Source organism: Microcebus murinus, chromosome 8, assembly GCF_040939455.1.
Source record: "Microcebus murinus isolate Inina chromosome 8, M.murinus_Inina_mat1.0, whole genome shotgun sequence".
Taxonomy (NCBI): domain Eukaryota; kingdom Metazoa; phylum Chordata; class Mammalia; order Primates; family Cheirogaleidae; genus Microcebus; species Microcebus murinus.
The window spans coordinates 18,023,419-18,047,619 of NC_134111.1; the positions used below are offsets into that span (position 1 = coordinate 18,023,419).

Below are 24,201 nucleotides of genomic sequence, written 5' to 3' on the forward strand. Positions count from 1 at the left end.
ATCGACAAGTGCATTAGCTATACATGTGCCCAGTGAGCATTCTAAGGTGAGGAGAACACAACAAGGACTTCATTGTCAGATCTGCCAACCAACGAACACAACTTCCCAAGAGAATTCTGGGGAATCAGTCACAAGAATATTGAAGACACAACTCTCAAAAGTGAAATTATAAACACTCCAAGATGTCACGGACCCACAGTGCCACTGGTTACTCAAATACAAACAGCCTGAACTGAGCCCTCATAGGGTCTTATAGATGAATAGCTGTGTTTTTGACATTTTACATGAACCGGGGCAATTTCCCAGTGATATTGAGCTATAAATAAAAGATGAATCAGTGCTGATGCTCCAAAAGGAAATAAAAATAAGGAGTCTTGGTTTTTCTTGATCCAATGACAATAATTCTTCCCTGATAGCAACAGCTTTATTTCCACTCGGTGCTGATAAACAACTCATAACTAGGTATAAGGACAGTGAATTGAATATTTCCAAACTCTCTGCCATGGTTGGACCGTGTACCCTAGGTTTCTCAGAATGAGCTCCTGAGACCCTGTAGTTTAAGCCTTTAGGGAGGACACTGGGCCTCCCTGCCCACCCCTACCTCATTGCAATCAGAGCAACTTCCCTCTCACCTCCACTGAGAATTAAGGTTCTGTCAAAGATTTACCTGCAAATATTTAACTAAAACGAATTACTTGGAAAGCACTTAAATAAATGAAGACTCCCTATCCTCATTCACAAGGGGGTGGCCTTCACACCATGCATGCACCATCCTTGCAGGGAGGACTGGGATTCTAGCCACAGTCTCATTCATCCCCAGCCCCTGACCCAGCTGAAGCCTCTAATGGAATTATTACCCATCAGGAAAATAAGGACATATTCTGTTTCCACACTCAGAGATGGTTCTCAGAGACATCCATCAACGACCAGCAACCAATGGGGACCCACCACACTCAACTTCATAGATGCCCCGTAACCTCTTCCTGGGATCCAAATACCCAGTAGTGCCCCCTTATCTGCAGTTTTGCTTCTGTGGTCTGTTACCCATAATCAAACTGAGTTCTGAAAACATTAAATGGAAAATTCCATAAGTAAATGATCCATAAGTTTTAAGTCACACACCATCCTGGGTAGCAGGGTAAAATCATAAGCTGTCCTACTCTGTCCCACCCTGGGCATAAATCATCCCTTTGTCCAGTAAATCCACGCTGTAGACGCTACCCACCTGTCAGTCAATGAGTAGCCCTCTCGGTGACCCGAGGGACTACAGCGGTATCTTGGTGCTTGAGTTCAAGTCACCCTTGTTTTACTTAATAATGGCCCTGAAACACAAGAATAGTGACACTGGCAATTCGGATATGCCCAACAGAAGCCATAAAGTGCTTCTTTTAAGTGAAAAGGTAAAAGTTCTTGACTTAATAAGGCAAGAAAAAAAAAATCACATGCTAGGGTTGCTAAGATCTATGGTAAAAATGAATCTTCCGTGCATGAAATTGTGAAGAAAGAAAAAGAAATTCCTGCTGGTTTTGCTGTCACACCTCAAACTGTGAAAGTGCCACGGTGCATGATAAAGGCTTAGTTAAGATGGACAAGGCATTAAATTTGTGGGCAAAAGATAGGAGTAGAAATGTGTCCTGACTGACAATAATCAGGGTTCGTGCCGTCCAAGGTTTCAGGTATTCACTGGGGGTCTTGGAAGGTATCCCCTGCGAAGGAAGGATGACTGCAAATACATATACTACACAGTTATTGTTGCTCATTCTGTCTGCCTGCTTCTAGTAAAATAAACTTTTTTTTTTTTAAGACAAAGGCTGTCCCTTCTTAGTGGGATAGTTGACACTAAGATAATCCTGTCCTCCCCTCCTCCATCGGAGGAAGGCATGTGACCAGACTGCAGAGCATCTCATCCCCTGGACACAGTGATTGGACAATCAGAAGCCTTTTTTAGAGACTGAGAACAAAATATGGTGGGACAGAAAAGGTTTTTCTCCTTCTGATATTATAAGGGCTAGGACCCTTCCGGGGTCAATGTGAAGCCACCCATGTGCAGAGCATGCCTGAGAGTGAAGCTGACACAGAAGCAAGGAGACCAGAGAGGAAGAGGAGGGAGGGAGAAAAACAGAATCCTGACACCATTTGAGCCCATGGATCCAGCCAACGCTATTCTGTAATACATTCTCATTTATTTTGCTGAAACTGACATGAAGGATTTCCATTGCTTGTAACTAGGACACTCCCAACTGCTACAACAGACATATGTCTCTTTTAATCAGAATGTTCGATGCTAAGGCTCCTACTACTCCCCCATTCATCTTGGCATCGCCTCAAAGACAAATTAGGAACAGATTCACACAAGGATTTCTTCAAACAAGCTCCCTTCAAATTACAGACAGCCTTAAGATTCAAGATTCTCAGTCTTAAGATTCCAATTACATCTAATTCAAAAACACAGAAGGACACGCCAATATGTAAAATGCGCAGCCAACAGAAAAAGGGTTGAAATGGTATTTCCTGGTTACTTGTCTCCCCCTGCATTGCCCCCTTCTCACTTGTATTTATTTTCGCACAATCAAAAGCAGTTATTGGCCAGGCATGGTGGCTCATGACTGTAATCCTAGCACTTTGGGAGGTCGAGGTGGAAAGACTGCTTGAGGCCAGGAGTTTGAGACCAGCCTTAGCAAGAGCAAGAGTGAGACCCTTATCTCTACAAAAATAGAAAAAATTAGCTGGGCGTGATGGTGCACCTGTAGTCACAGATACTCAGGAGGCCGAGGCCGGAGGACCACTTGAGCCTGGGAGTTTGAAGTTGCAGTGAGCTATGAGGATGCCACTATACTGTAGCCTGGGTGACAGAGTAAGACCCTGTCTCAAAAAGAAAAATAAATTAAAAAGCACTTATCTAATAGCCAACAAGGCTACAGTTTGACCACAGAACCCCTGTTTCTGCTAGCTCACCCCCACTCGCCTCTACCATGACCTTTTTCTCAGTATCAATGTCAAGGGGGCAAACACCTAAAACACTGAAATAATTTTTACTTAGAAAAAAAAAATCAAAGAATTCTACTTACAAAATACATTTTCGGAGAGTTTTAAAGTACCTCTTGCAGGGGGTCTCACTAGGACTCACTGGTGTGGGGACTCACTAGGTTCCATGGCTAAGGTTTATTATAGCACAAGGACAGAAAGCTAAATCAGCAAAGGGAAAAGGTACCTGGGGCAAAATCTTGAGGAAACCAGGCCCAAGCTTCCAAGAGTCCTCTCGCAGTGGAGTCAGAGAGGATATGCTTAATTCCTCTAGTAACAAGTAGTGACGACATGTGCAAAGTGTTCTATACCAGAGAAGCTTGATAGAGATGCAGTGCCCAGGGATCTTACTGGGGACTCACTGAGCATAGGTCATGTATTGCCTAGCATGTACTAGAACTCCAGACTTCCAGAAGGAAAGCAGGTGTTCAGCATAAACCACATGGTTTGTACAAATGGTTTTAGGCACAGTGAGCCAATCTTATTTAGAGAAAGTTTAATATTAGAAGCAGGGAACTGTTTACTAGCCAAGTTCCCAAACATCACCCGAGAGCCAACCTTGCAAGCAGGCTTTTCTAAGCATAGGCAATCCCAAGCCTGTTCTGTTAACCTTCTCTGCACAGGACCACAGCCTAATTCCTGAGCCCTAAGACATGAAGCAACTTGCCCAAAATCACGCAGCAAAGCTGGAACTAGCACTCAGGTCTCCAGATTTACAGAGAGGAAAATATAGCTAGTCCCACTCTCGACGTCCAGACATACGCACGTGTCTTCCAAAGTCGGTCCATGAAGGGATGCAGAGACAGCTCTGTTCTCAGGCCACAAAGTCTCCATGGCAACGTTAATTACATCCGTTGCTTTAAAGTTCCACTGATGAAAATATAATTTTTAATATCCTCCTACCACTATCCCTCCTCTTAGAGATACCTCTCCAACTCTATTTAATTATATTTGAAAATACCCAGTTCATTATCACCTTAATTAAAATCATACATTTTCACTTAAAGCTGAAAGAGTCCTTAGAGATAGTCTTTCTAGTCCAACATCTCTATTTAAAGCACTGGAGTCCATAGAGGAAAGCAACGTGATGGAGGCCCCATCACCAACACATCTAAAAGCTAGGGCCAGAATCCTCCTGTCCCAAGTCACAGGCCCTTCCTTGCCCATCTTGCTGTCCTTTCAGTCCTGGCTCTCCGAGCTCTGAAGACCATGAGCTTATTATAGACCCTTCTGTGTTTAAGGATCTGAAATGAATTCCTCTTCATGACCTCTGCAAAGAAGCCTGCACGGCCCTGCAAAGAGCCAATATTCCCCAAATTAGAGAACTAATAAAAATGATTGCTGCACTGGAGGAGATTTCATATGACATTTAGACACTATTTATATGCATCTCCTTTTAAATCTACACAGTCATCCAGAAATACAACACAGTGTGCAGATTCAACACGCCTGGGACATCCATGCCCCAGGATGGACGCCCAGGGACTTCACACGCTGTCTAGCTCTGGAGCAACCTGTGATTCTTTCAGGCTGAAAGAAAATTAGGGGCTTATTTACATGGCCCAAGGAAACAGAGATCCAGTCTTCCCAGCACATTTTCATTATCACACCACACAGAGAGAGCCAGAAAGGCACACACAGAGAAGACTAGTCATTTCTCTCCAGAACAGAATCTCATTGTGCATAACCCAGCAACTAGAAAGACCCAAACAATGAGGATGTTTCCATAATCTAATGTGAAATATATGTCACATCAAAAAAGCTGACGGACAGAGGGGGCTCAGTCTAACAAGTGACATTTAAATGGATCAGAAAGGTATAAATCAGTGTTTCTCAACTGGGGGCACCTGTGGCCCCAGGGGGTATTTGGCAACGTCTGAGACACTCTGGTTGTCACGGCTGGAGGAGAGGGGCTTGCAACCGGCACAAACGGCGGAGGGCAGGGGTGCTGCCAGACACCCTACAAGGCACAGGACAGACCCCTGCCATCAACAATTACAGCCCAAAGTAACCACAGCACCGAGGCCAAGAAACATTCCTCTAAACAGATAAAGGCCAGTGCACAGTTCTTGATAGTATATGGATAGGCCGGGCGCGGTGGCTCACGCCTGTAATCCTAGCACTCTGGGAGGCCGAGGCAGGAGGATTGCTCAAGGTCAGGAGGAGTTCGAAACCAGCCTGAGCAAGAGCGAGACCCCGTCTCTACTATAAATAGGAAGAAATTAATTGGCCAACTAGTATGTATAGAAAAAATGAGCCGGGCATGGTGGCACATGCCTGTAGTCCCAGCTACTAGGGAGGCTGAGGCAGAAGGATTGCTTGAGCCCAGGAGTTTGAGGTTGCTGTGAGCTAGGCTGACGCCACGGCACTCACTCTAGCCTGGGCAACAAAGCGAGACTGTGTCTCAAAGAAAAAAAAAAAAAGATAGTATATATGGATAGATGGGAAGCCTTCTGTGCTGTTTTCGTGTTAAGCATGATGACATACAGAAAGAAGAGAAAACAATTAAAAACATAGTTTAATTAACCAGAGGATTCTAGTTCCCATAAATTTTAGACAGAGTTTTAATTTGTTTACATCACTCTTTTAAAGCTCGTGTCATTTCATTCTGCAACACTTCAAACTTCAAATGTCTTTTGTCTCCAACGCCACGGTGCTTTCGAGCCCAGATGCGGCAATGCCTCCACTTCCAGGGCCCCGGGAGCAAATGGCCCTCAGGGTCTCCAGGAGGGACTGCAGAGCTCACCCAGACAGCCATCACCTATCATGTGGCCTGTGTTCCAGGGCTGCTGGCTGCCACCCAGGCGTTTGTATTTTTAATTACCTTTTTAACAGTTTAGAGTAAAATTTTAGAAACAAATGTGAAAACGCTGGTAAATCAAGACAGCAATTAGGAGTAAGAAATAAAACCCATATTACCCAAGAGTGTCGCAGCAGATTCTGATAACCTAGGAGACAGGGCGGCCGAATACTGTAAAAATGAGTAAGGTCTGCAAGCCGTGTGCTTGTAGGAAAAAAATGGCCAAGCATTACGCATAAAACAGAGCAATGGCACAGAGCACACTGAAAATCCAGGGAGATGGGTTCAAATGTCACCTTCTCCACAATTATTTAGTCCTCGTCAGGGTCTTTGGATGGTCTTCAAATTTGCACCAAGACAACAACCATCTAGATGAAGAAATTATCTGAAGATCAATGGGAGGGTTAAGCCCATTAACAGGACCCACTGTGCTTGCGGGTTTCCCAGCTCCTAGTAGGGAACAGACTGCGTTGGCTCAGTCCGATGGTTCAGACTGCTGTGCAGGCTGTTCACTGCCCAAGGGCTCCGCACCAAGAGGTCAAGTAGGTGCTGAAACTCAGACCATTGGACTCAGCGTGCTGAGCACCCTGGCGTGGGGCTGCATCCACACACAGCAAACGAGGGCATTTTCTAATGTGCACAGAGGTGCCCCCCGGCCTAGCAGAGTTTTGACTACATGGCAGAGGGAAAGGCAGCATCCATGTGCCAAGCAAGGCCAGCCCAGACATGTGGGGTGGGGAGGTGGGGGAGTGGGGGGAAGAGGGACACCGTGGTGGTCCTGAGCATGCACAACGGGAGGCCAGATGGAGAGAAGGAAGGGGACAGTGGCCACCTTCTTGGCCCTGCCCCATTTTTCTTTAGCCTAGTTTGAGGGGGGCAGAACCACGAGGAGGAAGTGATTGCAAAGCCCAGGTGCTGAGAGCTGCAGACAACTTTATAACGATGGTTGGCCTTGATTTTTCATCCACAAAATAGGACCTGGTTAAGCAGTTCCAGAAACAAATCCATCTGAGCCGGGGTCAGGTCCTCCTCCCCCACAGCCCCCCATTCCTTCCATGACGATGCAGCTGAGAACAGGGCTGAGAACTGCCCGCGGGCTGTCAGGCCACACTCTAGTGTCACACTCTCACCCGCCTTCATTCCTGAGGGCCTGCTCTGTGTGCAGCGCTGCCAGCACAGAAGTGCCTAGAACAGTCTCAGCCCATGAGCTCACGATTTAGTAGGGCAGACAGACATGTATGCAGGGTTCCTGAGCGTTTCCTAGCTCCATGCCATCCCTTTGGGGATGGGTCACTCGCCACATGGAGTGACTGCCCAGCCCCCTAGGAGGGCAGAACTTAGCCATAGCAGCACAAAGGATCCAGTTTGGTGGGGAGAGAACACAAGAACCCAAGGTTTCACAGATGAACCTAGTTTGATTTTAAGGAAGGCAGATTTCAATAGGTGAGTGGCAACAGGTGGCATTCCAGAACAAGGCATGTTTGGGGAAGACAGGTCTCAAGCAGGACTGACCCCCAGAAGAGCCACTGACTCCTGGTGGACTTGGGACCCAACCACAGAGAGGGGAACCCAGGTCATGTGGAAGGGGAGTTTTCCAAGCATAGAAGGGTGAAGGAGGACCTCGGAGAACACCTGCGCTTATGAAGTTGGGCAAGGATGGAAGAGCCAGTGAAAGAAACCAAAGAAGCCATGGACACAGCAAGAAGAGAATTTGAAAGTACAGTGCCATGTGGTCAAGGGACAGGTTTCAGGCCACAGTGTCCAAGAACAACTTCTGAGGAAAAGGCATTTGACCGGTCAGCTGGCTGGCAGGGGGGCCAGGGGACACAGAGGAAAACTAGAGAGAATATGAGGATTTTAAAAAGCCCTAGAGATCTTAGGGAGAAAGATGCTAAAAATTAGGCTGTGGACTGTGACCTGCCTGTGAAATTCTACAAAGTGGTTTTAGTCATGAGAAGAGCCTGGTACTGTTGTATCTTTCAGGACACCCTAAATTAGGAAAACAAAAATGCCAGTAGGGCCTACTGTAGCCACCTTTGGTTTGGGGGAAAACTGCATCCCCAGTGATAAGGGTTTAATCCCAGATGGGCCTAATTTTAGCTTGCACAATAAGCTCCCCCAACATAAAAGGGCCACCCATTAAGTGGCAATAAGAATTGTAACCTTGAACAAATGGCCCAGCAGGACCCCTTTGCAATCAGGCAGAATGCCTCCCAGAGACCAGGATTTTCTTTTTAGGAGAGAAAGGTCTCCCACACAAAAGGAACCAGCAGGAGAGACAGATAATGGCCTGGCTTCTCTTGAGCCTCTCTGCTTACAAAGCTGAGGGTTTTAGGGCCAGCAGGGATCACACCTTTCTCAAACTCTAATGCATCTGCAAGTATTTTCAAGTCCCCAAAAGAAAGGGCAAACTTGGCACCTTGCAGACAGCCCACTGCCTTTCCTCTGATGCACAAAGCTACCTTCTTTCCCCTGCTATAAAGGCTATCTCAGGACGGGAGGTGGGGACAACCCTTTTGAACCTCCTAAATGCAACTATCATTAAACAAAGACACGGATATTTATTCCCTGCGGATATGCTGCAAAGCAAACTCTTTCTAACCCCATTAACGCCTTTATCTAGCACATCTCATCCAAAGCACTGTTTGCCATGTTCAGTTCCTCTGGCCTGGAAGCCCCACCCCCACCCCCGGGAGCTACAACTCTCCTATTCCTATTTGTGAATTCCCTCTGTAGCTTCACCCCAGTACTAGGCCAGCACAAAACAGTCACCCGGCAGATACTTCCTGAACTTAAAGAAGGCAGCTGCCATTTTATGAGCACTTTTAGATAGACATGACATATATGTCTCATGTATACATATATATACACACACACACAAAGATACATATGGCATCAACCAATTCAACTCCTCATGGGAGCCCAACCTCCTTCTTTCTCGTGCCACACATCACTGCTCTTCTAGATGGTCCCTTTCCTTCCCTCAGGAATCACTGGTACCAGCCAAGGTCCTAGCAGGGAACAGAAGTCACCAGAGACTTGAAAATGAAAAGACTTTAACTCACTTTAACTTGCAAGGTTAAAGGAGCAAAACCGGGATATTGAGGCACCAGAAACGCACAACAGCCCTTCACTCCGAGGGCTGGAGTCCGTGTCCCCAGAGCCCAGAAGGGAGCCACAGCCCAGCAAGAGGAGCTGCCCTGGAGAGAGGTTAGTACAGAGAGGCTCCGGCCAGGGGCGCAGAGCCGGACAGAGAGAGCAGGGAAGGGCCCAGCCTCTCTCCTTCTACCCAGCAGTCTCCACAGGTGCTCCCTGCTACTCCTGACACACCTAGGTCAGCTGGGAGGCATTTCCCCAGCGTCCTCACTTGTCCCTGTGAGCCTCCCACGGGATGTCACAGTCAGTCCTCCGTACCCATGGCTTCCTCATCAGTGGATTCGATCAACCATGGATCAAAAATAGTGGGAAGAATAACAATATTAAAAACAACAAAATTAAAAATAACAATTCAGATTAGCCTTCGCCGCCTCAGAGCTGCTTCCATGACCGGGCGCGGGACTCCAAGCCGCTTCCTGACCAGTGTCCTCCACAATGGGCTGGGTCGCTATGTGCAGCAGCTGCAGCGTCTCAGCTTCAGCCTCAGCCGCGACGGGCCCTCTTCCCGCGGTGCTAGGGAGTTCATCGAACGGGAGGTGACCGACTTCGCCCGACGGAACCCCGGGGTCGTAATGTACGTGAACCTGCGGCCCTGCTGCGTGCCCAGAGTAGTGGCCGAATACCTTAACGGGGCTGTGCGCGAGGAGAGCATGCACTGCAAGTCGGTCGAGGAGATCGTGACGCTAGTGCAGAAGTTGGCAGACCAGTCTGGCCTGGAGGTGATCCGCATCCGAAAGCCCTTCCACACGGACAGCCCTAGCATCCAGGGTCAGTGGCAGCCCTTCACCAACAAACCGACCACGTTTGGTGGGCTACGCCCCCGAGAGGTCCTGGATCTTGCCTCAGCCAAGGTGCAAGCACAGTGAAGAGTTGCCCCATCAACTCCAAACCCAGGCTTTGGACTCTTACTCCAGTAAAGGTGGTTTCTCCTCTTTGAGATTCCAAGCTTAGGCAGACAAATGGAACCCCCACCAAAGGGGAAGTTGACACCAGAGGTTTTGCTTGGGCTAAAGAACAGCTGCCTTTTTCTTTTCAGTGCCCACTTCTAGGGGCAGTAACCTTGTGAGTCCCCTAATTCTTACCCAGTGGCATCACTGAAACCTGAGCTGAGAGAGCCTTCAAGGTTTTTATTTTATTTTCTCAAGTCCAAATTAGTAACAGTGATCTCAAAACACAATAAGGAGTCTCAAGTCTGACTTCTAAATAATCTTTGATATCTTGTTGCTACAACCATTGAGCTAGAGAGAGTTAGCTGTTCTCTGCTGCAAGCCTGGCATAGGGCTATGCTCTTTACATCTGTGTGAATGTTTGTGTACAGATTAGAAAACTGAGGTTAATAAACTTACTCAAGGTCACACTTGAGGTCTTATTTCAAAATATGTGCATATTCTAAGCATAAGCCCTATTTTTCATTATTAGAAAACCAGGAGCAGAACACACAACAACCTTTCAGGGTGGTTAGTATCAAAGGCCATGTGCTTAATCTAGGCCTGACCTCTGGAGGGAGTGATTGTCAGACCAGGTCCCCGGTAACAAGCCCCAGGTGCACAACCCCCCTCCTGCAGACCCCTCTTTGTACAGAAATGAATCCATGTCTTCCCTTGCGTCAGTGGGTGGGGGGTGCTGAAAAGCCTCTTAAGGAAGAGCAGGAAAGGAGGGCTGATAAATAAGGAGTATGTTTTAGGCTTAGTTTTTAAAAGGGAGAGATGGTGAGGAAATGAGAGCCAATAAATAAAAATCTGAGAACTCTTGTAAAAAAAAAAAATAACAATTCAAAACAATACAAATAAAAAATACAGCATGACAACTATTTACATAGCATGTAATTGTATTAATATTAGGTATTATAAGTACATCTAGCGATGATCTCAAAGTACACAGGAGGATGTGCATAGGTTCTATACAAAATACTGTGCCATTTTATATAAGGGACTTGAGCATCCGAGATACCAATCCTCCAGTGATACCAAGGGACTACACTTCTATGGTAAGAAAGGGGAAATTATGGCTGGATTACTCTTAACCCTCCAATTTTCCTGCTTTTGATAATATGGTTATACTAGTTTCATAATCTAAAAGTAAGAGGAAAAGAAAAAGTGGTTTTCAGATGAGATATGCAGTATTCTGGGCAGGCTTTCATTAAAAGTCTTAACCACAGGAGTTAGGTTAAAAAAAAAAAAGTCCACTTATAGATTCTGCTCACACTATTTCCTATTCTGGATTTGCCCCATTTCAAAAGGATTACTCTCACCAAAGCCAAACAGAAGAACCCTGACATACCCACCTAATGGAAGAGCAGATCCTTGTGTTTCTGTTAAAGCCTCCACTCACTGCACTGGCATTGCCTTTCTAGAACCAGAAATGTAGTGCATGACATTCATGTCAGCCAGTTATATTTCCAGCTTGCCACGCACATGAATAGTGAAACGTTTACCACTGCAGTTAGCTTTTGTATGTGTAATGTCACATGCAGCCATTTGGAAAAGATTAATTTGATAACGAACTGCAAAATGCATTGGATGACACTTCCCCATGGTACAGTTAATATGAAAAATACTGTGCACAACCAAAATACTAACATGCCGCTGTGATTACTCTCTTCTCAACTTGCCCCAGTCAACTGACACATAGCCTAGATTCAGTAATTCCGACCATGTACAAGCTCGCAGCCTAAGTGGTAATAACTGGCGTGTGTGTGTGTGTGTGTGTGTGTGTGTGTGTGCACGAACGTGCATGCACATGCATACAAAGCAACAATTTTTCTATTGCTTAGCCAAGTGGAGCCTGACTGTATTCTCAGGAAGGGAGGTAAAAAGAGATTGCTCTGTTCCTCAACAAGCTAACTCACTATATTCCAATCCATCCCTAAATTCTCTACCACAGAGATACAAACCTCCATCCTGGATGTGTCCACAATTTAAATGGAGAGACAATCACAAAAGGAAATAGATGGTTCCTATAGATGATGAAAAGACATTTCCAGTGGGTACAGTGACAGGACGGCATCAGGGTCTCCCAGACGGGAGTGTGGGTCACATATGGATCATTTTCTGCCCCAACTGTCCACAGCAGGCTGTCCTGGACTGGCTTCCCTGAAAACCCCAATGTGACTCAAGTCCATTCAAAAGGACACTATTGTATCTACAAAGGGGCAACTATTCCCACAAAAGCTTTCAATACAAGGATTATTGGTAACTTTCCAAATTATGAAAACATATATAGTGTGGGACACAGAATACTTTAACAAAGCTCATTTGTTTTCTTAAGCTACAAAATAAAATGTATTTAAAACGATATCACCATAAATCTATTCATCTGCAAGTATGACTCTAAAGGTATAATTGACTCTGGGAATTTTTCAGGATAATTCTGCCATGGTTTTCTTAAAATAAATTTGAAGTCTCTAACATGAAGAAGCTTTTGGGGTTTAAAAAATGAATAGATGCACTGAATTAAAAAGTTCTGGATTCATCCAAGTTCTGAATGTTCCTGCTGTCATCACCTGAAAATACTTCCATCCTTTTTTTTGTTTCCTAGTTGTATCCTTAACAAGGAAGCTAATGGGGGTGGAATCAAGTTGGTGGTTACACAAGGCTTTGGGACAGATACACCTGGAATTGAATCCAATCATGTCCATACACCAGCTGTAAAAACAGGGAAAATTGTTTAATGTTTCTCAACCTCAGTTACCTCATCTGAAAAGTGACATACTAATTCACGAAGTTGTGGGGAAAATTAAAAGGAATGTATGTATCAGTCACTTAGTAAACAATTTACTGCTTACTGCTCAAGTATTTCTTGCCAACAACTTGGCCTTTGCCCTAACAGTGATGATTTCTTTTGTTATGCATGGCATGAAAGATCTCACATGATACCAAACCAGGAGATCTAGCCTTTAAAAATAAAATAATGACAAAGAAACAAATAAAAAGTACTTTATGTATCAAAGATCAATTATCAAATCAGGGTACTTGGTAAGATTTGGTACTTAAGAGAAATCTCAATCATCAAGCACTTTAATAAAAAAGGCAGAAGTATTTTACCTGCCCAATTACATGGCAATAAAGGAATTTTCTTAAATTGAGAAGATGCATTTTCATGGCACATTAAATGCTTGCTGTCTGCACTGCAATGACTTTTCTACTGAGGGAAACAAAGGTGAAGAGAGTTAGAATTCATTAAGGGTTGAAAATTAATTAGGCCATCTCAACTCTGTGAGTCACAGCCATCAATTTTAAGAGACACGGCACCATCACCATACACTGGATTTTAATTAGGAGGGTTACAAAACTGTTTAAGAACCAAACCCAATTGTCAAGCCCAATTAAGCAGGTTGATGGAACATACTATGTGGTATCATAAAGTGTTCCATTTGTAAAAGAAACATAAAATCCTTGTTCAGAAGAAGCTCACTGGCTCTCCCAGAAAATATATACTGTAGTAGTATATATGTAATAAAATTCATTCATTCATTTATTGGGCAAAGCATGTCAGTCTTTGAGACAAAAAAATTCATCTGGAATTGGGCCCAAGATCAATGCATTTATGAATCAAGAAACCCCCCTGGGACAAGGCAAGCTGTGGATGGTAGCTCAGGCTCAGTCTGGCTTTGGCTAAACAATCTCTCCAGGGGGGCTGCATTCTGAGGCTCAATTCAGTTCTAAGATCCTGTATTAGAGACTTGAACTTCCTGGTCATCACAGACGCTGGTGCCAAGGAGAACAGAGTCAGGGCAGGAAGATGGTGAGCCAGGGTTACAGACACACTGGGCAATCAGGTGGAAAGGCATTTGGAGTCCAGCAAGTGCAATTAGCAACCTGAGATATCACCCTGGTTGACCTGGGTCTTCCTTTTCTTTTTTTCCTCTTTTAAGCCAAATTTCTATCACCCAAAGTATCTGAAAAATAACTCAAGTCTCTCTCCTCTTAAAATGCCAATTAATTTCTTTAAATCAACAAGAAAATACATACCACGGAAACAATTTTCACACCTTCTTCTTGAGTATCTACATGCAAATAGCCTCAACAACACGGTCATGCCTGTCTCTTGCAAGATATATCTGAAATCCTCCACTTCAGTTTGGTAAGAGAAACCGAATGCCAAAATTCACATTCATTCCAGAACCAGATCCATTTCCTTCCAAATGTAACATAGCAGCCACCATCCTGCTCCGACTGCATGGATCCTCCCCCAAGTCAGCCCCCCAAAATCCCCCCACCTGCAGGAGCTGGGGACATTCTTCATACTCTTTTGGGTGGGGAGTTCACCTTTTATGAAGTTGATGAGGAAACAACTTTGGGAACCAGGTCAGCTCATTTTGAAGGGAGAATATTCTACCTTTAGTTTCCATCCTTGCCCACTGTACATGTCAGCATATGTGTATACATATGTACAACAATTATACCGTATTTGCCAAAGAACACTAAAGAACATGAAGAAATAGGACCAAAAAGGCAACCTGCCCGTTAGTATCCCTTCTGCCTTGAACCATTGATTATCCATTTTAAATATTCAATCACTCAAAATACAGCCACCTATAGCTGAAGACTCTGTCCTTCCTGATACGGTATCATGAAGCTGAGGGGTGTCCCTACCACCATGGGTGTGGGTAGAAGTGTCCAAGTGCTGTAACCGGAACTGCTGGGGTTCACACACACAGCTGAGGGCTGTGAGAGATCACGAGAAATGCAAGAGCTTGAGGAAGGTTTCAGGGAGTTTCCTAGACAGTACGGGCATTGCAAAAAGGGAAGACAGAAAGACAGCCATGTGCCATGGGAAGACACTCGACGAGAGAGAGAAAGGAACTACAGACAAGGCCAAGGCTGGGAACAGGAAAGGGTGAGTTTTGCAAACACATGTCAAAGGTTCACTCAGACTAACCAGAAACCCCAACCCAAGCCGGTGGATGCTTGCGCTGGGTCCCGCCACACGAGTACTGTGACTTGCATATCACCAATTAGTCATCACAAATGCTCAGTCTCTGAGACAAAGAAGCAAAAAAATCATCTTGCATCAAGTTGGAGCCTTACTTTTTGGCAACATTAAGCCACTAGCTGGTGGTTATGTCTCAGGTGAGGGGGTCGGGGGCAACCTCCACCCTGAGATGGAGTGGAGACAGGGGGCCGAGGAACCACTTTTGGGGTCCAAGTGGCCTAAATTCCTAAGTACCTGCAAGGAGTAAAGAAGAATCTACCTGCGGGACACACTCCCCACAATAGCTCTACTCTTGGACCATTCTTCCTGTAAAGATGGTACCAAAATCATACTTCTCTATTTTAAGAGGCATCTCTGTGCAATGATTATTTGGATAAAAATGTATTAGAATAACTTCCCTTCTGCTTCCTCCCATGGAGAAAGAACTGTGGGACTTCACCAGAAAGTTACGCTCAGCATAGCAGTTACCCACGGCGCCAGCTTTAAAGTGACTAGAATCCTCACCCCCTGCCCCCCGGCCAGCCATGGAAAGCTGGGCAATGTATTTAATGTCTTTGTGCCTTGGTTTACCTTACCAGTAAAATGGGAGTGACAATCTCTAGCTGGTGGACAGGGAGGGTGTAAAGCACCCACAGCGAGTGCTCACTGGCATGCCAGCTTTCAGTAAGCAGCTCTCCTCATCGTTACCTTCTCAACTCTTTGTCACTTGTGGTGATAAAAGTTTTAGACCATAATCTGAGAATAAGCTCCCAGGATTTCAAGGGGGAAAAGCAATCCAACCAGGTCCAGGGCTATGAGGTCTGTCACCCCAGGGAGAAGGCTGCGACCCCCTGACCTACAACAGAGATAGAACTCCGGGGCTGACAGGGAAGCCGAAGCCAGTGGAATTCTGGGAAAAGGCCCTCCCCATATCCACAGGGCGACATTCAGCCTGTGCTCTGAAACCTCTAGCAGACTTTTAACAGCCCAGCACTCCGGTGTGTAATCACCTCCCAGCCCCACGGCCTCCCCTCCTGCCTCTGCTCCAGACACACTGGCTGCCTGGCCGCCCTCTGCCGGGAAAACTCCCCTCCAGACACCCAGAGCTGCTCCCTCAATCCTCCCCTTCTCTGCAGCTTTCTCAGACCACATTACTGAGCACGTAACGGCTATTTCTGTCCTCCTCCATTCCCTTTCTGGCCCCATTTTTCTCCACAGCACCCCTCCCCTCACAGTTTAATATGATCCTCTTTCTTTCGAGAGCCATAAGGGCAGGGGTTTCTGTTGCTGTGTTCACGGCTCCATCCCCAGGGCCGAGAGCAGCACCTGGCATGTAGTAGGTGCTGAATAGATGGGCTGCAAGATCTCTGCACAGGAAATGCACACTACTGCTTGGCAGAAATAAAGGTTAAATGATAAAGCAAGCACATCATCACTAAGCTCTGCTTGCCCTGCTCCTAGGAAGAAGTCACTGCAAGGAGAGAACCAAGAAACACTGTAAACCTTTGAAATGAAAAACACAAACACATCATGCTACCGAGAGAGGACTGGATCCGGGAAGGGCATCAATCTCGAACAAAAACCCCAAACTCACTGCCTAGCCATAATCTTTGCAGCAACATCCACAAAAGCATGTGTCCACTGAGCTCCTATGAGGCAAAGGTCATGGTATGGATGCTTACAGAGCGTTAAATAGGGTGGTCAGGTGGCCTATACTGTCACCCCATACTTTCACTCATGTGAAAATCGCAGGTGGAAAATCCCTCTCTGCAAACTGGATTTCCTGCCAGACATAATCCTCAAAGTTCACATGGGGGAACCCAGAACTCTGAACTTCTCGACCATTTCATTTTAGAAGACCTCTGAAATTGCTTGTACAAAATAGTCCAAAAGCACAGGATGAAGACCCATAATTCTTGCTAAGGAAATGAGAGTCTGGGTAGCAACTTTTAGTGGATTTAGACATGACTGTTCGCTAAAATTGCCTACAATGTGAAAGTATCTACAAGGCACTGGCACTGAGCTTGCCATCTCGGTGAAAGGTAACATTTCCATTTACAGCCGAGGAAGCTGAGGCCCACCGAGGCCAGCGATTCGTCCAGAATCACAGAGCTGGTAAGCAGCAGAGCCCAGCGCCCAGCTCTGGGCCCCGACTGCACGCAGCGACCTGCCAACTGCCCCATAGACAATTCACCGCCAAGACACTTCATGGACACCTGGATGTTCTTTAGCTAGAACTTGAGCGACTGGCCCCCAAACTGCAAGCTTTGCCCGCAGACATTTTCATTCCATTATAACCACATCCCATGTAGAGGCATTTATTAACTGTGTCCATTTAGTTTCTATCCTCCTAGAAACAGGAATAGAAGGGATGGCAACTTCACACTCTTGACCTAATGGATTTTCAAGTGATGGTTGCAAATCCAATCATCTGGTAAAGCTCTCAGGCAAGTGACTTAATTTCTCTGTTCCTTCCTGCCCTCTTAGAGAGTTAATACTCATTAACTCATAATACTGTTAAGTGCTTCGAACACTGCCTGGCACACCACCATGCGTGATGAATGTTAGCAATTATTATCATTAATAATTCTTATCAACATAATGTAAAATTGGGATGTTTAATTAATCAGTGGTAATTATGAAAAAGAGTTGTTTTTTCAAACGTTTATTAAATACAAATAAAGCCAAACTTGTAGTATAAAAGCTTCATCATAAAGGTTCCTCCAAGGGAAGATTTTTGTGCATAGACTTTAGAATTTTTTAAACAAGCTCTCGCTCGATAAAGTCTGTGATGAGGAGCAGGCTGGGCCCCAGGGACCCCCAAACAGTGTTCAAAAACTGGGTTGACAATTGTAAGAAGTTTTACAGTTGAGTCAAGGCACATATATGCCGCTGACATTCCTCTGATGGCACTTGTTGGAGAAAGGGCTGTTTCCAGGGCAACTTCCCTTTCTTTGGGGATCCCTCAATCTCAGGTCAAGCTTACATTAGTTTGCTAGGGCTGCCATATCAAAGTACCATGAACTATGTGGCCTAAACACAGAAATTTACTACCTCTGTTCTAGAGGCTACAAATCACAGAGCTGGTCCCCTCTGTGGGGTGGGAGAGGGAATCGGCTCCAGCCTCTCCCGGCTTCCGGTGGTGGTTCACTGGCAATCCTTGTCCTTCCTTGGCTTCTGCTGCACCACCCTGACCTCTGCCTTCATCCTCACACGGCGATCTCCCTGTCTGTGTGTCTGTGTCCACGTCGCCCCTTCTTATAGAGACAGCAGTCATGTTGTCCCTACTCCACTGTGACCTCATGTTAAGTAGTTAGATCTGCAACAACCTTATTTCCAAACAAGGTGACATTCTGGTGTACTGGGGGTTAGGACTTCAATATGTGAATTTTGGAGGGACACAATTCAACCAATAACAGAGCTGCTGACCACACTCAGGCCTCGTGGGCCAGGGCTGCCAGTGGGATGGATGCAGAGCAGCAGCAGCAGAACTTATGGCACGGTCACCAGACGGCAGTAAGTACTAGCGTTGGCTGTTACTGAGGGCTTTAGTTAACCAGAGAAATTCAGTAAGTGGCAGAGGTTATGAGAGCAAGCCATCTTAAGTCAAGCATCACCTATATGTAGATTAAATATGTGCCCAAATCCCAAAGCTCCTATTATCCTTTCCACACCTATAGACAGGAGACAGAGTGACATTTCCTTTCCTGAGACCTGGGCCAGATGGGGAGGCGGGGAAAATGGGATCTAACAAGGGTCAATCTTTGACTTAAGGTCTAATCTGAGTCCCGAGAAACCATGGCCTTTAAAGTTCCAAAAACAGAACTTCAAAAAGACTACCCTTGACCCAAAATATCACCCCCATTTGCCATCTGGGAAGCCAGGTTGAGAACACCAAGCCAAATCCGAACCTCTCACCGCACAACTCACGGTTCCCAACAGCAGCCTCTGTGCGTGTCCAGGTGTGTATGCTCATGTCAAAGGCCAGTGGAGACACAAAGGAAACCAGACACGTGGTTAAATCACATAGTCAGGGCATCAGGAAACTCTGTCTCCCAACTGTGCTAAAACTGGAACGCTGGCTCTCAGTCAAAAAGCAGTTCCTTGCCCAAAGAGACCCAAATGCTACCCCAGGGCTCCGAGCTGATGGGATTCCTTTCATTGGTAGCAAAGACTCAGTTTAGCCACATGATGTTAAAAACCTGGAAGGCTCCAGAGACATCCTCCTGGGCACTGATGAAGAGGTATTCAAACAAATAACAAGAAGGGATGCACTTCAAATCCAATTACTGTGAAGTGTTTAGATTTAATTTACTTTTAGGACGAAAACAACTCCATAGTGTTCCCTGTTGTGTAGTGTGAAAAATAACCCTGTCAGTTACAATCTCTCTATAAATCGCCACATCCAAAAGGAAGGAAAACATTACGGAGGCCCAGGAAAAGGTTGAACGTAAGTCCCTCCAACACCAGCTAGATCCTACCCAACTTGTGACATCTCCATAAGCCAACATCCACGTACCTTCTGGTCCTAGAATTGACATTTCTGGAACCCAGAGAGTTCACCATGTGAACATGGGGACTGTTGGTGTCTTTCCCAAAATTCCACTCCGTGCAGAGCTCTGATGGGAACCTGGGGCAGAACCACCAGGCGCCAGGCCTGGATGGAAAGCAGTCGTGCTATTAATGGAATGAAGAAATGACTCTCCAGCAACTTCAAAAGAAAAGAGTGAGTCAGAGAATAAGAAAGAAAAGGGAAAGGGATATGTAGTTCTGCGATAAAAGCATCCTCCACCACCACTAAGCTATGCCAATCATGCCTTGTCACATCATCATTCAGGCCAGAGAAGCAAAGCCAAACACAAGGGGGGACAATTATCACCTTGGAATCCAATCTGCAGATCCTAAATCAGATGAAACTGGAGTGGCACTGCAGCTGAGAGAAAAGACAAGGCCATCCTCTGGGACAAAGAGAGAGCACTGAACCGGCATGTCTCATCAACCAAGAAAACACCACAGCTCTGTCCAGAAGGAGAGTCTTTCATTCACATATTTATTACATGCCTACTGTGTACAAAGTGAAGAAGAAACCTGTGAAGAAGAAAAACCAAATGGAAATACACATGGACCGTGATCCCTAGAAACTCATTCCAACAAGGCAATGCACTCCTCTCGCAGAAGTATAGGGGCCACAGGATTAATTCCTTAATGAAGGCAGAATCAAGAAGGACTGCATGGAAGAGGTGACATTTGAATTGGTATGGAGGGCAGCAAGCAAACAGGCGAAAATTGAGAAAAGACGAGGCCACTGCCGGGGCAGGAAGAGGACCAGTTAGGCTGAAGTGTAGGGTTCATGGAGGGTCTTAAACAGCAGACTAAGAAGTAAGGGCTTTATTTAGTAGGGAATGGGGACCATTTCTGTTTAGAGAGAATAAGATATGTACCTTAAAAAGTTTATTCTGGGCCAAGCACAGTGGCTCATTCCTGTAATCCCAGCACTTTGGGAGGCTGAGATGGGAAGATCGCTTGAGCCCAAGGAGTTAAAGGCTACAGTGAGCTATGATTAGGCCACTGCACTCCAGCCAGCCTGGGTAACAGAGCAAGACCCTGTCTCTTTAAAAAAAAAGTTTATTCTATTATCTAGCAACCATAGGATGAATAGGAAGGGTCAGAAATTGAAGGCAGAGAATGTAATGATGAGGCTATTGCAACAGCTCATGCATAAGGTCATGACATCCAGAAGTGAGAGGCAGCAGAAAGACAACAGGGACTCAGGTGAGCTCTGAGGTACAGACAGAAAACACAGGACCCATTGGAAAGAGAAGCAGAGGAGGCACGATCAAAAAAGAGGCCAATACCCCACAAGAAAAATGGCCTGTTCAACACTCTTTGAGTGCCTGTTGTGTATAACAGCTGGTGACACAAATATGAACAAGACACACCCCTAATCCTCAAGAAATCTGGGGGGAGATAGAGAATCAGCAGCCACAGCACCAGTGACAACAGCTATATGATTTGGGCTTTAAGGATACACAGACTTGCTCTTATTCGTTAGTCACCTCGATTTAAAATTTCCATCATCTTTTATGCCTTCTCCACTCTCCAGGCCCAAGCTCCACTGATTCTAATTGCTTCTATTAAGAGTTGTTTACAAGCTACACCCAATCTAATCCTATGAAATTTAAAGTTGGGGTCCCCATTTTTAGACAAGAAACTAATGGACATACAGAAAGGTTAAGTAACTTGCCCAAGGTCACACAGCCAGTCGGTGGCCAGACCTGCTTGTCTGTCTCTAACCCTGTGTTATCTGCCTCCCCTTCCTACAAACTTCCACTCACCCTTCCTCCCACTCTCTCAGCCCCCAACTCAGCCGGCTCACTGTCCCTCAACATCCGGGCTGCTGTGGCTGTTCCTTAATGATACTGCCCTCATCTGGTTTCTCCCAGTCCTCACCCAATGCTTCCAGATAAACCTGCCCCAAACCAGGTTTGCAGGACACCACCCTTCCATTTACACATGCTCATAGCTCCCCCACATCTACCACATAAAGCTCAAATTCCACAGCCTGACATTCAGGGATTCCAACTACCCTACCCATCAAATGCCATCACTTAAATAGGCCACTGCCTCCCGTTTAGCTCTCAGAAGCAACAGCAGTCTTATGTGTTCCTGCAGCTATCACAGCCCATAAATGTGCACATGCAAGACAGTTATTCACATAGACACCTATCTCTCTGTATATAATTACATATGCATATATAGAGAGATAAACATCCATCCAGCTACAGATATATATATATATATATAATTAATATGTATCATATATCTTTGGAAATGAGAGAATTAGAAAAGCAATGCCACAATTGTCATCTTTTCCCGTGTAATGCTCTACTCAGCTTTTTTCCAAAGTTAGCTAAGCTCCAGGAGCTTCTGTTTCATTAGGAATACAAGATTTTGTTTTTAGGAAGACAAGACAGTAAGTGATCAATACCTGAATTGTGTGGTGTAGGTTAAACTGCCACGAGCCCTGAGAGGAGAGAAATCCATGTGAACTGATAGGACCTAGCTTTGGAGGTGGGCTGGACCCTGAGCTGGCCTCAATAGCAGGGGGCAGAATTTAGACAGGTAGGGAAGAGGGAGAAAGGCATTTTCAGCTTCTTTAGAAACCATGAAAATTCCCTAAAAGTCCCACTGTGATTCTAATTGCATTCACTTAAGATTATCTTAGGAAGCCCCTTTCTGTAGCACGGGCCTGACAGCTACCAGGAAACCAGACATAACACTACACCATCCCCTGAGACTGAAAAGAGCAGCCCAAGCACACAGTCCCCCCTCTCTCTGCCATTAACTCGTCCCAGGAACTAGGCAGGACTGGCCGCGACAGCACTTAACAACACACATGCCCCAGTGCTCTCTGCAGTTCTATTTGAAGGAGATCTCCTAAGAAACCGCTCTGATGAAAAGCCTTGCACGTTGAGGGGCTGGGAGAGTGTGAGGACCTAAAGGGGGTGAGAAGGCATGAGTAGGGGGGTTGGGCAGGGTGGGGAAGGGAAGCCAAGTCCAGAAATGGCTGTTAGTTATTGCTTCTCCAATCAATCACTCTGGATCCAGGCAGCTCGGAGCACGTGACACTGCAGAGTTAATCGCTTCTAGTGCCTAAAAGCTTGATTCATAAAAAATTGAAGACCCATGATGCTGACTCTGGGATTTTTTCACACGCAGAGGTTTAACTCTGTAAGATGCTGGCCGCCCAACAGCGATGCGATTAACCCTATGAAGGTCACTCGGCCTTCATGCAGCCTTCTGGAGCATTCCTGCAGGGGAGGCATAGAAACCAACATGCAAGAGGGTCTTTAATGAAGTCTTCAGGTTCTCTCGGTGTAGAATTTAAAGATCGTGGGCAACTACATAAACAAAGAGGCAAGAAAAAATCCAGTTTGGGGTACAACCTTTGAACGACGGGAGAGCCAAGACACCAGAAATTCCCTACCCAACCTGGCAGCAGAAAACGTGCGCATCTGCTTACGCCAGAAACATTTTAAATCTGAGTCATTCCAGTTTTTAAGACAGAAAGGAAAGACTTGGAGAGAGGGAGGGAGGGAAAAGGGGAGGAGTGGTGGGGGAGGGAGGGAAATGTTGAACACTGAGACAGCCTAAAGGTCTCTATTTCATCACCAGGCTTATTTTATTCCTTTATATGTGGACTTCACTGGGAGTTTCCAATAAGTGTGATCCAGTCTGCCTTCTGCTAGGTGGTAATTACATCCTGTAACTTATTAAATAAGAAATCCCATTTCAAAAAAAAAAAGTCATTACCACTAAAAATAAAAAATGGAAGCTAGCTATTTATATGCCGCTGTCACTGTGCCCTCTCACACACACAGTGGGATAAAAACAAAGACATATGTGGCACAAAAGCCACTCTCCAGTCCCCCAAGAGCCCAGGATGCGGCAGAGCTGTAAATTGGGGAGGCAACTCACTGGCAGAAATCCTGCTCACTGAGTTTGTTATGTAGGTCTATTTCCATCTCCTAGTTTAGATGATCAGCAAGTAAATATCATTTCATCAAACATACAAATGTGCCAAATTCAGAAGAAAGCATAGCGCCCAATTCTCTGAGTCCCATAGAATCTGAGAAATATAAACTCGAAGGTACAACATGCTGCGAGGGCTCAAGGTTGCTCGCTCGTGCTCTGTCTGTGTTTCTTTCTCTGGAGAAGAAAGAATGACAAGGAGAGGTTTTGGCAAAATAGCAAGATAATGGGTTTCACTGAACAACAATAACAACAACAACAAAAAGATGGAAAATCTATTTCCAGGCAGCTTGGCGTATATTCTGAATTATAGTATGTGCAAAAGTATGATCGATTATATACAAAGCAAAAACTCTTTCAATGACCTCCACCTACCCACTTGCCAGAAAAGTAGACACTCTCCACTCTGCAAAATGCTCTGGTTGACCTTAGCTGCCTTCTCGCCGTGCTCACTCAGCCCTACTTTTACCAGTTTTAAGCCAAGAAATGCTGGTGTCTGCTCCCAAACCTGTCGTACAACTAACAATTGTATCTGTTAGTACAATCCCATAATACTAAATATTTATAGTACTAATAGTAGCTAGCACTTACTATGTACCAAACATTGTTTCAAGAACTTTATTGGTATCACCTGATACAATTCTCACACAATCCAATGAAGTTATATATGATCATTAGCCTTAATTCACTAATGAAAAAAATTGAGGACGCAGCCCAGCGTCCAGCTAGCAAGTACCCTGTTTCCCCGAAAATAAGACGGGGTCTTATATTTATTT

General features: G+C 45.4%; 1 protein-coding gene and 1 pseudogene across 2 annotated transcripts in view; one reads left to right on the forward strand and one right to left on the reverse strand.

The window, feature by feature from the left end:
• The window catches only part of TMEM163 (transmembrane protein 163), a 225,366-nt gene that overhangs the window by 103,605 nt on the left and 97,560 nt on the right, over positions 1-24,201 (reverse strand). The gene's annotated exons all lie outside the window — the stretch shown is intronic.
• On the forward strand, positions 9,338-10,335 carry LOC105857613 (large ribosomal subunit protein mL43 pseudogene; annotated as a pseudogene). Its single transcript, XR_001147766.3, has one exon. The product of XR_001147766.3 is annotated as a large ribosomal subunit protein mL43 pseudogene (transcript).